The 13,964-nt window shown below is 39.6% G+C and overlaps 1 protein-coding gene across 2 annotated transcripts in view; it reads left to right on the top strand.

Annotated features, from left to right (window-relative positions):
• The window catches only part of COMMD10 (COMM domain containing 10), a 171,338-nt gene that overhangs the window by 41,859 nt on the left and 115,515 nt on the right, over positions 1-13,964 (top strand). The window lies entirely within an intron of this gene.

A 13,964-nucleotide genomic window follows, 5' to 3' on the forward strand; every position in this document is an offset into this window, starting at 1 on the left:
TAAAGAATTGGCGTATTGTTATTTGCGTTAAATAGGTTTTGGGTTAAGGCCATATAAGCAGTTCTTTGTACTATAAAGATATTGACAGGACATGCCGTGGGGTGTGGTTATTTTATAGTATGTACCTCATGATTGATAACTCTTACATATTTTGCACCTGGTTTTCCACTGCCTTCTACTTTGTTTTCATTTATGCTTTGCAAAGTAGGGCTGAGATTTTATCAAATCGTTATGCATGTGTTCTAAGACCACTATACAGGTGTAGTAAATGACAGTGGAGAGCCAGGGTCTTTACATTTTTATTGTACAGCCCTGTCTAGCATGTGGTTTTTAGCCACTGGTGTAGCTACACTGGGACAGCCACTGGTGTAAACATGCTGCACCAATGTAAACCTTGGGTTGTGCTGGTGTATCTTACTTCAATTTGAAACGGACATGCTACGTCAACGGAAACTACTTTTTACATTTATGTTGTATTTTTTGCTAGTGGTTTGAATGGAACCAATACAGTGCTGGGTAAACCTTAATATAGGCAAGGTCTGACTACTATAGAAAATAAACTTAAAAAAATCCCAAAGTAATACAAATAATGTTTTGTTTATGCTTGAATAGTAAGATCTACTGGTCTTGCAGATTTTAGGATAGAATTACCTCACCTTGCCAGTGGAAAGTAATCTCCCCCCCAACTTTTGTGGTCTCTACCGTAATCTGTGTTAGTGAAAAAGTAGATTTTTAAAAAACAAAGGAAAATTTTAATTCAAGGGACCTGATTCTGCTCTCAGGTCATCTTTAAACCACAGTAATTCCACTAACTTGAATAGAGTTTACTCCTGACTTACACTGGAATAAATGAGGAGACTTAAGCCCTTGGTCTTCTTGGTGCCTTAAATTGACGCCTGTAACAGAGCTCTTTGTTCTTAGAAAAAACAGTAGATTACCTGAGGGTGAATTTTAAAAACCTTAATACACAAAGCAGATAGCATTTTTGTATACAAGTCGTAACGAGCAACATATGTAAAATGCAGCTACAAAAAATGACTAAAAAAAAACACTGGAAAAACATGCACATGCTGCTATAAAGGAATATTCCTTCTTAATAAATAGTTTCTCTTGAAGTTTTGTTGTTTTGATAAGAGTATGTAACCCTTTTAAAAAAGAAATGAATTTATTAAGATTTTGTACATTATGGCAGAAAGACAGAATGGATCCTAATGCATCCAACCATGCCACCTTGAGCTATGGTTTGTTCCTACATTAAAGTCACATGTGGTCAGGCTTGGTAATTATTAGATGGGAGAACACTAAGTGAAATCCAGGTGCTGCAGGTACTTGTATTAGTGAATCAAGTGAAGATCTTTTTGAGGAGGCGGAGAACCAATGCATATGCTTTATTTTAGTGGGAGCACTGTACTGTTGGATATGCTAATTTTTGGTTGATGTTCTTGTTTAAATTCTTCCAGAAGAAACTGGATATTGTATTCTTTTTCTCTTTTTGTCCTAAAATGTTTTATAGCCAATGTGATCATCTGCAGGATTAGCTGCAATTCAGTGGTAACCAAAGTGATTATATAGTTAGACTATATCAGTTATTAGCGTTATAGTGATTAAAATGTATAGACCATTGATTGACTGAATTTGTGGTTTGATATTAAAAATGTTCAGGAGACCAAATAACCAAAGTTAGCAAATTTATTGCCTGAAGATAAAATAGTACAATACGTTAAGGAGGCATACACACCACTCCCTCTGGGAAGCTGTTTTTCACAGCATGCAGCTCACTTTACACAGAAAGTGTGCTTCAAAACTAGGCCTTCAAAACTACCAGACCTGTGTACAATTTCGAAAGCACTGTATATACATCATCCAAGACTAAAATTCACCAATCACTTTTTTACCAGGCCCTTTCATCATAAGGGCACCTGTTCCAACCCCCTCAAAATGAACACACACATACCGGAAGAGTACAATGAATATAGGAAAGGGAAATATTTATTTACAGAGCGATGAATGGAGGAAAACAGAGGGGGAAAGATAGGGGAAGTGATAAAACAGGGTTACGTTCAACACAAGGCCCCACAGGCCACAGTCTGAAAGGGCAGACACCAAGCAATGCATCTGCAGAGCTGGCCTTTGGGGAGGGGGCAGCATCAGAGCCCCCTGGCTACCCCTCCACGTAGGAGCCAGAGGACATGCCGCTGCTTCCAGGAGCCACACAGAGCCACATCAGCCAGGGAGCCTGCCTTAGCCCCACTGTGCTGCCGACTGGACTTTTAACGGGCTGGTCAGCAGTGTTGACAGGAGTCGCCAGGGTCCCTTTTTGACCAGGTCTTCTGATCGAAAACTGGACACCTGGCAACCCTAGGTCCATTCCTTGTCACCCATTTCAAGCTTCTGGCAAACAGAGGCTAGGGACACCATCCCAGCTAATACCCATTGATGGACCTATCCTCTATGAATTTATCTAGTTATTTTTTGAACGCTGCTATAGTCAACCTCCCCACTTAACTAGCTACAGCTTCCTTCCTTATTCCCAATGCAAACTCACAAGCCCCAGTACTCAGAGCCCCATACCACTCTGGGCAGCAGTGATACTGGGTCCAGCTCCAGTTTGTCCTTCTTGGGAGATTCCTCCCTACCACAGTGCTCCTCCTGGCTCCTGTCTTGGGGTGTCCCTGGTTGACCGCTCTATCCCTCCCAGGCTTCGGGCAGGTTCTCGGCGTCTTCACTCTGGGAGAGACTGCTTGCTGCAGCCCTTCTGTCTGGAACTGCAGACACACATCCCATTGCTCTCCCTCTCTCTCCTTGCTTCTTCCTCCCCGCCAACCAACCCCCTCTCCCCTCCCAAAACAAAACAAAAATAAAACCAACAACAAAAAACAGCACTCTCTCTTCTTGGAACAATCATCACTGCCCCCCTTTAGTACAAAGATTTAAAAGGGCCATGCTCTCAAAAGCCCAAAGGGGTTACACCTGTTTTTCTGGTACCATGGTGTACCTTTTTTTATCTCTGTTTTGGATACCATATTCAACCCCAGGATACCTATTGTCATGTGTTAGGACACAGAACCAATGAATCTTGCGTTTGAAAGGTATTATATTCACTAATGCCAAAAGCAATGTTTAGCTTTGCAGAGTATTGTGGGATATATATTACTTGACATAAGTGAGCAAAGTGAACAGAATTGTAGGGAAGACCTAATATAATTTGGTTAACATATCTGTCCACATGCTGGTTATAATAAATTATTAATATAGCATGCCCTACTCCTAACATACAAGTATTGGCTAATAGTTAAGACTGTTAAAAGTGTGTATGCGGATGTTCATATCTTTGCAGTGTTGTGCCTAGTATTTCCACCTGTGAAGTGTAGGACCAAGTATGATTGTGTGCAATTTTATGCATGGGCACTTAAAAGTTGAGTAGAGGCCCAGCTGAAAGTTTTTTTTTCCCCATGTGTAAAGTGGATTCATTTTGACTTTTTTGTAATCTGTATACAGTATTTTCAGGGTTTAAAATAGAGAATTAAAACACTATTTCTGGCTTTCATATATATGGCATTAGACAAGTTGCTCTGTTTCTTTGCATCAGTTTCCAGTTATAAAAATATAAAGACAAAGTTCTTATCCATTGGGTTGTTCATTGACATTAGATTCCTATGGAACCAGTCTGCCTGTATGATGTATCTGTTGAAACTCAAGCCATATATATCAAAAGTGGCTTTTTGCACCCCTGCTGGTCAGGTAGTGACATATGAATATTTACCGATAGATCATGCGGTTGTTGTTTTATTTAATCAAAAGACAGTTTATTTTGTTCAATCCACCAGCGCACATTTCCTTTATAAACACAATTCCAGTTCCTACACTCTTCCTGTTTATTCTTTCTTTTATTGATGCAATCAGATGGAATTGGATTTTCTTGCAATTACTACGAGCCTTGAATAACAACTCTGAAATTGGTGCTTAGTAGATGGAATGGTGCAACAACAAAAACATACAAATGCTGTAATGTTTTGCACACTGAAATTTAGAAATCTAGGTTGACCTGAAGAATAATAGCAACTGCCTTGTGGCTTATTGATCACATCGAGTATAGGACAGGTTTTAAAACAAAAAAAAGGCACTCATCTATCTGCTTCATAAAAGTGTTGAGGCTTAATTAGTTAATGTTTGTAAAGTACTTTTCATCAGCAAAGGTTCTATATACGAAAATGCTAAGCACTTATCTCAGCATCCTAAATGTTATACAGCTTTTCTCATTTTCTCCCAAACCTTATACGTAGAAGTAATTGCAGCCTCTTATTCAGAATTTTGGTATGCATCCTAGTTACTATTTCAAAATGGCTAATTGTTTATATGTGCTATTTATCCTCCATGCTTGAATGTAATGGCCTGTTGTTGCTCCATGAAGGAGAAAGATTGAAATGATGAACAGAAATTTCTTTCTAAATTAACTCATTAGGGGGCAGTAGTGCTCTTTCCCTTCATTATACTTCTCTGGCACTTGTCTATTTCTTGAAATAACATTCAAAATCAATTGTGAAGTCAGTAGTTGTGGGAAATGCTAAGTGTTTACATTTCTAATCTGTATATAACAATAGAGTTCTGTTGCACCCGGTTACAAAATTAATGCCTATTAATCAAAAATATCCAGAGCAAAGTAAATGAAATTTGTCTTTAGTTTCATTTTTGCTAATTGTACTAGTATGATCAGATTCATTTGTTTACTACAACTAACTAAATTAAAGATCACTCAAACATGAGCTCCTTTGTCAGAATCTAACGTTCAAAACTGGTACTTGATTTTCCTCCCTGGAGAAATAATTTTAAGCCCTTGGATGTTTCTGTGGTATTGTTCCACAGCTATGACTTAAAGTAGTTCAAAGGTAGTCTGAGTTGAAAGATACACAACACCTCAGATTTGTATTCCATGCAGTAATGTTTGACAGGTATAAAGTGACTTTCAGAGTTATAATGCTTAAGGTATACGAGGAAAAAACCCCAAGGAAATATCCTGGTTGGACTTTTTCTGTTAATTTGTGTTATTAGTTGCAGTATCTTAATTGCCAAGGAAATATGCTGTCTAAAACTCTAAAATAATTAAGCTTAGAATATCTGAATTTTGGTAAATTTGTATCCTCATTTGCTACAAGCTTCAATCTTCACTTATTCTCAGTCCTTTTGTTTCATCTGTCTTTTCCTGGGGAGCTGGTATGAAATCACCTTGACAACAAAAACATCATTTAGCTTATGGTAAATTGGATTGGAGTCTGATTACAGATGGTGCTTTTTTTATGGAAAGGAAATTTTAACTTGGAGTCAAAGTGAGACCTGCTAATACAGTTTGAGGATCAAAAATGTTAAATTATATTTCTAAATCGTAGAAAATGATCTAAAAAGAATTTCTTACATAGGTTTATGATAACATTTCTTAATAATAGTGCTGTTAAAAATTGCTTTTGTGTAATTTTAGTAATTTTTTTCTTGTTAAAATATTCACACACACATTTCCTTTAGTGCCTTTTTATTGGTTTTAAAATGCTGCTACTTTTACCCTACTGTAAATAGTTACCATTCTGATGTTTTTGAGAAATTGGAGAAAATTGATAATTTATTTAGGACCTTATGGGTATTACTGTCTTTATGGCTGTAGAGCCAGTTAACCAATGGAGGGAATACAAGTTAATAATTCTTATTCCAATAGCTGTGCCGCCAGTATGATACTGGTTTGCAAACAAAGAAGTAATCAAAAGAAAAAGCCCTATATTTATTTTATGCTTATCTAGACAAAGGCATTTTCATAATGTATAAATAATAATTTATATATGTAGAAAATGAGGTGGTACGGTATTATTGTACTTTGAGACTATGGCATTAGTTATGCCTAAATTGCAGATGACAAATCTCCATAAGACATCTCAGCCTAATCTCTGTAATAGCTCAGGATTATTCTCTGAATTCCCTGGGACCATCTCAGACTCTTGTGTGGTGAAGTTCATAGAAAAGTTTGAGATGTTCAGGATATCGCCTTAATGTTTGTACCAAGCGCTTGCCAAAGGGGAATGAGTGTGTTTGAGCTCCTGGAATGGTTTAGAGGCCTGGTCCATCTGTCCCCCTCTTTACTCTCCAGGGATCGTGGCTCCTTTAATACCATTCCTGCCACATCATTCCATTAGGAGCAGACAACACAAAATGGAAGAAAAGGACATACATGATTGTCATAAACAGATAGCTAAGGGTTAATGTCTCTTTCCCCTGGAAATAAGTATTTGAAGCACCTGACCAGAGGACCAATCAGGAAACAGGATTTTTTCAACTCTGGGTGGAGGGTTTTTTGTGTGTGAGTCTTTTGTTCTGGGTCTTCTGCCGGAATCTCTCTCAGCTATGAGAAGGATTTCTATTTCCTGCTTTCTAATCTTCTGTTTACAAGTTGTGAGTACAAATATAGTAAGACAGTAAGGTTTCTATTGTTTTCTTTGTATTTACATGGATATAGTTGCTGGAGTGCTTTAAATTGTATTCTTTTTGAATAAGGCTGTTTATTCATATTTCTTTTAAGCAATTGACCCTGTATTTGTCACCTTAATACAGAGAGACCATTTGTATGTATTTTTCTTTTTTTTATATAAAGCTTTCTTTTAAGACCTGTTGGAGTTTTTCTTTAGTGAGGAACTCCAGGGAATTGAGTCTGCAGCTCACCAGGGAATTGGTGGGAGGAAGAAGTCAGAGGGAAATCTGTGTGTGTTAGATTTACTAGCCTGACTTTGCATTCCGTCTGGGTGAAGAGGGAAGTGCTTTTGTTTCCAGGACTGGAATTAGAGAGGGTGGACTCCCTCTGTTTAGATTCACGGAGGTTGCTTCTGTGTCTCTCTCCAGGAGCACCGGGGGGGGGGGGCAAGGGGGGAAGGGAAAAAGTTTATTTCCCTTTGCTGTGAGACTCAAGGGATTTGGGTCTTGGGGTCCCCTGGGAAGGTTTTTGGGGGGACCAGAGTGCCCCAAAACACTCTAATTTTTTGGGTGGTGGCAGCAGTACCAGGTCCAAGCTGGTAACTAAGCTTGGAGGTTTTCATGCTAACCCCCATATTTTGGACGCTAAGGTCCAAATCTGGGACTAAGTTATGACAATAATTTATTGTGAGATTGGACATATATTGCCTGTATTATACCTGAAAATCCTCATTTCCTATCTAGCATTCTCCCATTTTGTATTCTGCTTAGTATTATTTTCTCCAAATGTATTACCTTGTAGTTATCTAAATTAAATCTTATTCCACTGACTTATTTTCTCCCCTTTCTTGTTGCTTTCCCCCCTTCTCCATTTCATATACAACTTCTTTTTAACCTTTGGCTCTTTTAAGTTCTTCTTTATGTGCCCACATTGGCCTTTTTTCTTTTTGCTCATATTTTTCTTTTCTACTAGAATTGCTATCTGTAGTGTTCATATGATGATATCTCTGAGTATATTGCAGTTTTCAGGTATTCTGTTACTTCCCAAAACTTGTCACAGGTGATCCTGTCAAAGTTGACAATACAATACTAAATGAAACAAAACAAAACTAACAAGATGCCAATTTTTCATAAACACCTAATTTTTTCTGACAGATCATGTTAAAATATAATTTTACTATAGCAGGTTTATGTTCATGCTTATGTCATTTTTATCAGACAACTTTAATAACGCCATTGATCTTTTTAAAGGAAAGAAGATAGCAATAGAAATATTTTAAACAGATTTTCTTTAATTATTTCTTTAAAATCAATAAAGCAGTCTTACTGTACTTGGCAGAAATGCAGTGCATCATCACACAGGGACATAAAAATAAAGGTCTGTAAAGGTCTCAAATTAGTATTTGGAACAGACTTTTTTCTTTTTAAACTGAGATCCCAATTGCTCGCCCCATCCCTGATTTTAACAGATTTTCTGCACGTGTATAGACTTTGACAAGCTTGGATCCTGTCTACTGCTTCTCTTATCTTCACAAAGTATGCTTTTTTGTTCATTAGGTTCACCATTCTGGACATTTCCTTCCATCTTTAACTGCAAGGCAGAGCAGACCAAGAGAAATAGTGCTTTCCTTCTCATTGAGCTATGCTGTCTGCTGACTTCAGATGAAAATGTAGTTTCTGGTCTGCATGCCATCTAGACAGAAATGACCTGCAGTCCAGTGCACTATGGATCTTTAAGGGAAAATGTATGAAACTTTATCAAGTTTCCCTTTTCATTCTTCCTCTGAAGGAGTTTTTGTCTGCAGCTTGGTCTAACAGTGTGAAGCAGTGGCCAATGGTGATAGCCTTTGAAGCAAGGATGGCTCTTCTTTTCCTTTGAGAGAGTTAAGCAGGTGGGGTCCAGGTTCAGGAGGCAGGGCTGAACAAATTTACATCTGAGGTAACCTCCCATTCCTCTTAAGAGCTTGGTGCTTCCTCATTTCTCAGGGATCAGGGCTTATCTGGATATTGTTTTATCAAAGCCCTTACGAAGTGTAGTAGGAAGAGAGCCTGAAACCTAAGCCCTTGTATTAGAGGCCTGGTATGAAGCAGAACCTGCTCACAAAGTTTGGAAAGTACAAGGCCAATACAGTAACTCCTTACTTAACATTGTAGTTATGTTCCTGAAAAATGTAACTTTAAGTGAAACAATGTTAAACGAATCCAATTTTTCTGTAAGATTTAATGTAAATGCGGAGGCTAGGTTCCAAGGAAATGTTTTTGGGGCAGACAAAAGGCATCATGTACTGTACTGTACTGTTGTTGGGAAGTGTCCCTGGCTTACCCCACACAGGCACAGCCCACTGCAGGCAAGGACGCTAGGAAGCACCTTTGCAGCAGCAGCCGTAGCTTCCCTGGAGAAGAAGAGGCTCGGACTTTGCCGGGAATGCTCCAGGCCTGCTTTTTCTGGTCCCCACTCCACTCCAGGCCCACCTCTTCCCATCCCCACATCACCTCCTCTCCGGAGCATGCCACATCCCTCCTCCCCCAAGTCCTAAGCTGTTTGGCAGCGCTTAGGACTTTCTGGGAGGGAGAGAGGGAGAGGAGCGGAGATGCAGCTCTTCCATGCTCCTGCCCCTCCCTCCCAGAAAGTTCTAAAGGTGAAGTGCTGGGAGGGAGGGAGAGGAGCAGAGAAGCCCCATGTGTCTACTTCTCCCCCTCCCTCCCAGAAAGTCCTAAGCACCGCCAAAAGAGCTGTTTGGCAACGCTTAGGATTTTCTGGCAGGGAGGGGGAGGAATGGAGATGCTTAGGACTTTCTGGGAGGGAGGGGGAGGAGTGGAGACGCGGCGCTTCCCTGCTCCTCCCCCTCCCTCCCAGAAGTCCTAAGCACCATGGCAGTGGGGGAAGCACTGGGAGGGTCGAGGAGGAGGCGGAGAAGCGGAACTTGTACAATGCTCCCTTCTAAAGTCGCTGCTCTTCTGCAGAATCTTACAAGCAGGCAGCCAGACAACGTTATAAGGGAGCATTGCAAAACTTTAAACAAGCATGTTACCTAATTGAGCAGGGATGTAACATTGAAACAACATTCAATGGGACGACGTTAAATGAGGAGTTAATGTATTGCAAAAATACACTTTAAGGAGTGCTAGTCACAGAGTGCTCACGCAAACACATCCTGATATCAAGTGGTACCAAAACATCCCGATATCAAGGATGGTACAAAAACATTCCCCAAAGGTAACAGGAACACTCTTAACCCCTCCTAAAGATAAGGTCAGGATAACAGTATGTAATAAATTGTTTTAATCAAACCAATATGTACAAGAATAAGTAATAACTAGCCACGTCAGGGGAAAGTAACTACAGTAACTATGTCAGGGGGCAGTACTTTCCTCTTTGTATCAGGGTATAAAAATGTATCTCAGAGGGACTATTTTTGTCTGGCCTAGGGAGGTAAGGGAAGTTCTGCTGTCTGAGCTGGTCCATTGTTATAGGCATACATATATAAGTAGTCTGGTAAAGTCTGTGGAATACTAGCACTGTGCTTCGTTGATAATTAAACCTGGCTGGTTGCCTTCGGCCCTTAACAGATCTTGTGGTCATTGGGTGGTTTGCTCGAGGTCTGCTTTGCCAGCTTTCTGTCTGGGGTGGCACACAGAGGGAAAACTCACACACAGCCAAACATCTATCAACATTTAACCACACTAAGAAGAGTAAATTGTACTTCCAGCTCCTTCAAGAAGAGGGCAATTAAAACAGAAACCACTTACTTTTCAAGAACATAAGAATGGCCGTACTGGGTCAGACCAAAGGTCCATCTAGCCCAGTATCTGTCTACCGACAGTGGCCAATGCCAGGTGCCCCAGAGGGAGTGAAGCTAACAGCCAATGATCAAGTGATCTCTCTCCTGCCATCCATCTCCATCCTCTGATGAACAGAGGCTAGGGACACCATTCTTTACCCTTCCTGGCTAATAGCCACCATGAATTTATCCAGTTCCCTTTCGAACATTGTTATAGTCCCAACCTTCACAACCTCCTCAGGTAAGGAGTTCCACAAGTTGACTGTGCGCTGTGTGAAGAAGAACTTCCTTTTATTTGTTTTAAACCTGCTACCTATTAATTTCATTTGGTGACCCCAAGTTCTTGTCTTATGGGAATAAGTAAATAACTTTTCCACTTTCTCCACATCACTCATGATTTTATATACCTCTATCATATCCCCCCTTAGTCTCCTCTTTTCCAAGCTGAAGAGGCCTAGCCTCTTTAATCTTTCCTCATACGGGACCCTCTCCAAACCCCTAATCATTTTAGTTGCCCTTTTCTGAACCTTTTCTAGTGCTAGAATATCTTTTTTGAGGTGAGGAGACCACATCTGTACACAGTATTCGAGATGTGGGTGTACCATGGATTTATATAAGGGCGATAATATATTCTCAGTCTTATTCTCTATCCCCTTTTTAATGATTCCTAACATCTTGTTTGCTTTTTTGACCGCCTCTGCACGAACATCTTCAGAGAACTATCCACGATGACGACAAGACCTTTTTCCGGACTTGTTGTAGCTAAATTAGCTCCCATCATATTGTATGTATAGTTGGGGTAATTTTTTCCAATGTGCATCACTTTACATTTATCCACATTAAATTTCATTTGCCATTTTGTTGCCCAATCACTTAGTTTTGTGAGATCTTTTTGTAGTTCCTCACAATCTGCTTTGGTCTTAACTATCTTGGGTAGTTTAGTATCATCTGCAAACTTTGCCACCTCACTGTTTACCCCTTTCTCTAGATCATTTATGAATAAATTGAATGGGATTGGTTCTAGGACTGACCCTTGGGGAACACCACTAGTTACCCCTCTCCATTCTGAGAATTTACCATTAATTCCTACCCTTTTTTCCCTGTCTTTTAACCAGTTCTCAATCCATGAAAGGACTTCCCTTTTATCCCCTGACAGCTTAATTTATGTAAGAGCCTTTGGTAAGGGACCTTGTCAAAGGCTTTCTGGAAATCTAAGTACACTATGTCCACTGGATCCCCCTTGTCCACATGTTTGTTGACCCCTTCAAAGAACTCTAATAGATTAGTAAGACACGATTTCCCTTTACAGAAACCATATTGACTATTGCTCAATGTTGGAGGAGCTCTCATCAGGAGCAAACAGAATGCAAGGGTAAACTGCCCCGCACAGCCTGCACCCTGCCCTGGCCATTTCCCTCCTAGATAGAGAGAGATACGCTCTTTTTCCTTAGAAAACATGTAATAATCTTGCCTCTTTTGTACAGAGGTGAATTGATAGAGAGAGATACGCTCTTTTTCCTTAGAAAACATGTAATAATCTTGCCTCTTTTGTACAGAGGTGAATTGAGCTCTGCACATAATTTTTCCGTTGTTAATTTCAATAAGTGGAAAAATAGCTGAATTACTTAGATTACGTTAGTCAGTGATTCCCTGTGTGGTGATGTGTGGACAGTGTTAAACTTGTTTCAGGAAATATAAGACTTTAATGCTTAGTATCTCTAGATTTCCTGATTTTCAAATGTCCTGATATTTTTGAAATACCATGTTCTGATCGAAGGTGTCTATCTAGTTTTAACTTTTTCTTTCTCTTATGGTTTGTTTGAAAATTTGCCTCTTAGCTAATATTGTGGGCTTGACCCTGCAATCTTTACTCTGGTGAAACTGCAATTAACTTCAAAATAAATTAATGGGAATTTTGTCTGGGAAAGGACTGCAAGATTGGGCTTTACATCCAAAACAAAACTCATTATAAATCACCTCTACCCTGATATAATGCGACCTGATATAACACTAATTCAGATATAACGCGGTAAAGCAGCGCTCCGGAGGGGTGGGGCTGCGCACTCCGGCAGATCAAAGCAAGTTTGATATAACGCGGTTTCACCTATAACATGGTAAGATTTTTTTTGGCTCCCGAGGACAGCGTTATATCGGGGTAGAAGTGTAACTGTTGAATCACTGGCAACAATGTTCAGCACACTCCAAGAACTGTATTGCTGTATTAGTCTTAGAATAATATCTGGGAAGGTAAGATTGCCCATGAGGCCTAGATCCTGTGAATTTTTTTTTTTTGTCAGCCTTTCAATCAGTTACCATTATTTTCGTTCTAAATTAGTGGTATATTGCAGGCTTTTACTGTCAATTCCGTTTCATTCCTTCTTTTATCTTAGCCCATAAAACTTTTTTACTTGTCATTGATGACTCTAGGCAGTCTAATTCACTGTTATAGAAATATATATTGTATTACTCTGTTATAAGGTTTTATGAAATTGCTAAAAATGTCTCTGTGTGGCTCCCATGGAAATTGATGTGAATTTTGCTGTTGATTTCAGTGGAAACAGGATCCGGTGAACCAAAGTAATAGTTTCATAAGGAGAGAATATGTAGTTCAGAATTAAATAAATATAGATGGTATTTTGAGAAGTTTTCATAAAGAAGCACAAGAAATGTGTGTATTTGCTACTAAAAAAAGCCCTCCCGTCTCTCTCTCCAGTGTCAAATCTCATAGACTTTAATAGACTTTAGACTTTAAGATCAGAAGGGACTATTGTGATCATCTAGTCTGACCTCCTGCACAATGCAGGCCACAGAATCTCACCCACCCACTCCTGTAATAAACTCTTAACCTATGTCTGAGCTATTGAAGTCCTCAAATCATGGTTTAAAGACTTCAAGGTGCAGAGACTCCTCCAGCAAGTGACCCGTGACTCGTGCCCCACGCTGCAGAGGAAAGTGAAAAATCCCTGTGGCCTCTGCCAGTCTGCCCTGGAGGAAACTTCCTTCCCAGCCCCAAATATGGCAATCAGCTAAACCCTGAGCATGTGGGCAAGACTCACCAGCCAGACACCCAGGAAAGAATTCTCTGTAGTAACTCAGATCCCACCCCATCTAACATCCCATCACAGGCCATTGAGCATATTTACCACTAATATTCAAAGATCAATTAATTGCCAAAATTAGGCTATCCCATCATACCATCCCCTCCATAAACTTATCAAGCTTAGTCTTGAAGCCAGATATGTCTTTTACTCCCACTGCTCCCCTTGGAAGGCTGTTCCAGAACTTCACTCCTCTGATGGTGAGAAACCTTTGTCTAATTTCAAGTCTAAACTTCCTGATGGCCAGTTTATATCCATTTGTTCTTGTGTCCACATAGGTACTGAGCTTAAATAATTCCTCTCCTTCCCTGGTATTTATCCCTCTGATATATTTATAGAGAGCAATCATATCTCTTCTCAGCCTTCTTCTGGTTAGGCTAAACAAGCCAAGCTCTTTGAGTCTCCTTTCATAAGACTCACCAATGGCTACACATTATAATATTGTGTGTACTGGAATAAAGCTGTGCTGTCAAGTGAAATCAAGATTCAGTGTCCAATTGTATGAGCAGTATGAAATGTAATAGAACTGGAAACCCAAATAGGTTTTTTGGTCATGTCAGCATATCAAGTTCTTTTAAATTCTGTTTGACATACCATGTGCTGCATAATTGAGAATTGCTTCACCTCTAGAATCTAA

This window comes from Gopherus flavomarginatus, chromosome 3 (assembly GCF_025201925.1).
Source record: "Gopherus flavomarginatus isolate rGopFla2 chromosome 3, rGopFla2.mat.asm, whole genome shotgun sequence".
In the NCBI taxonomy this organism is placed as follows: Eukaryota; Metazoa; Chordata; order Testudines; family Testudinidae; genus Gopherus; species Gopherus flavomarginatus.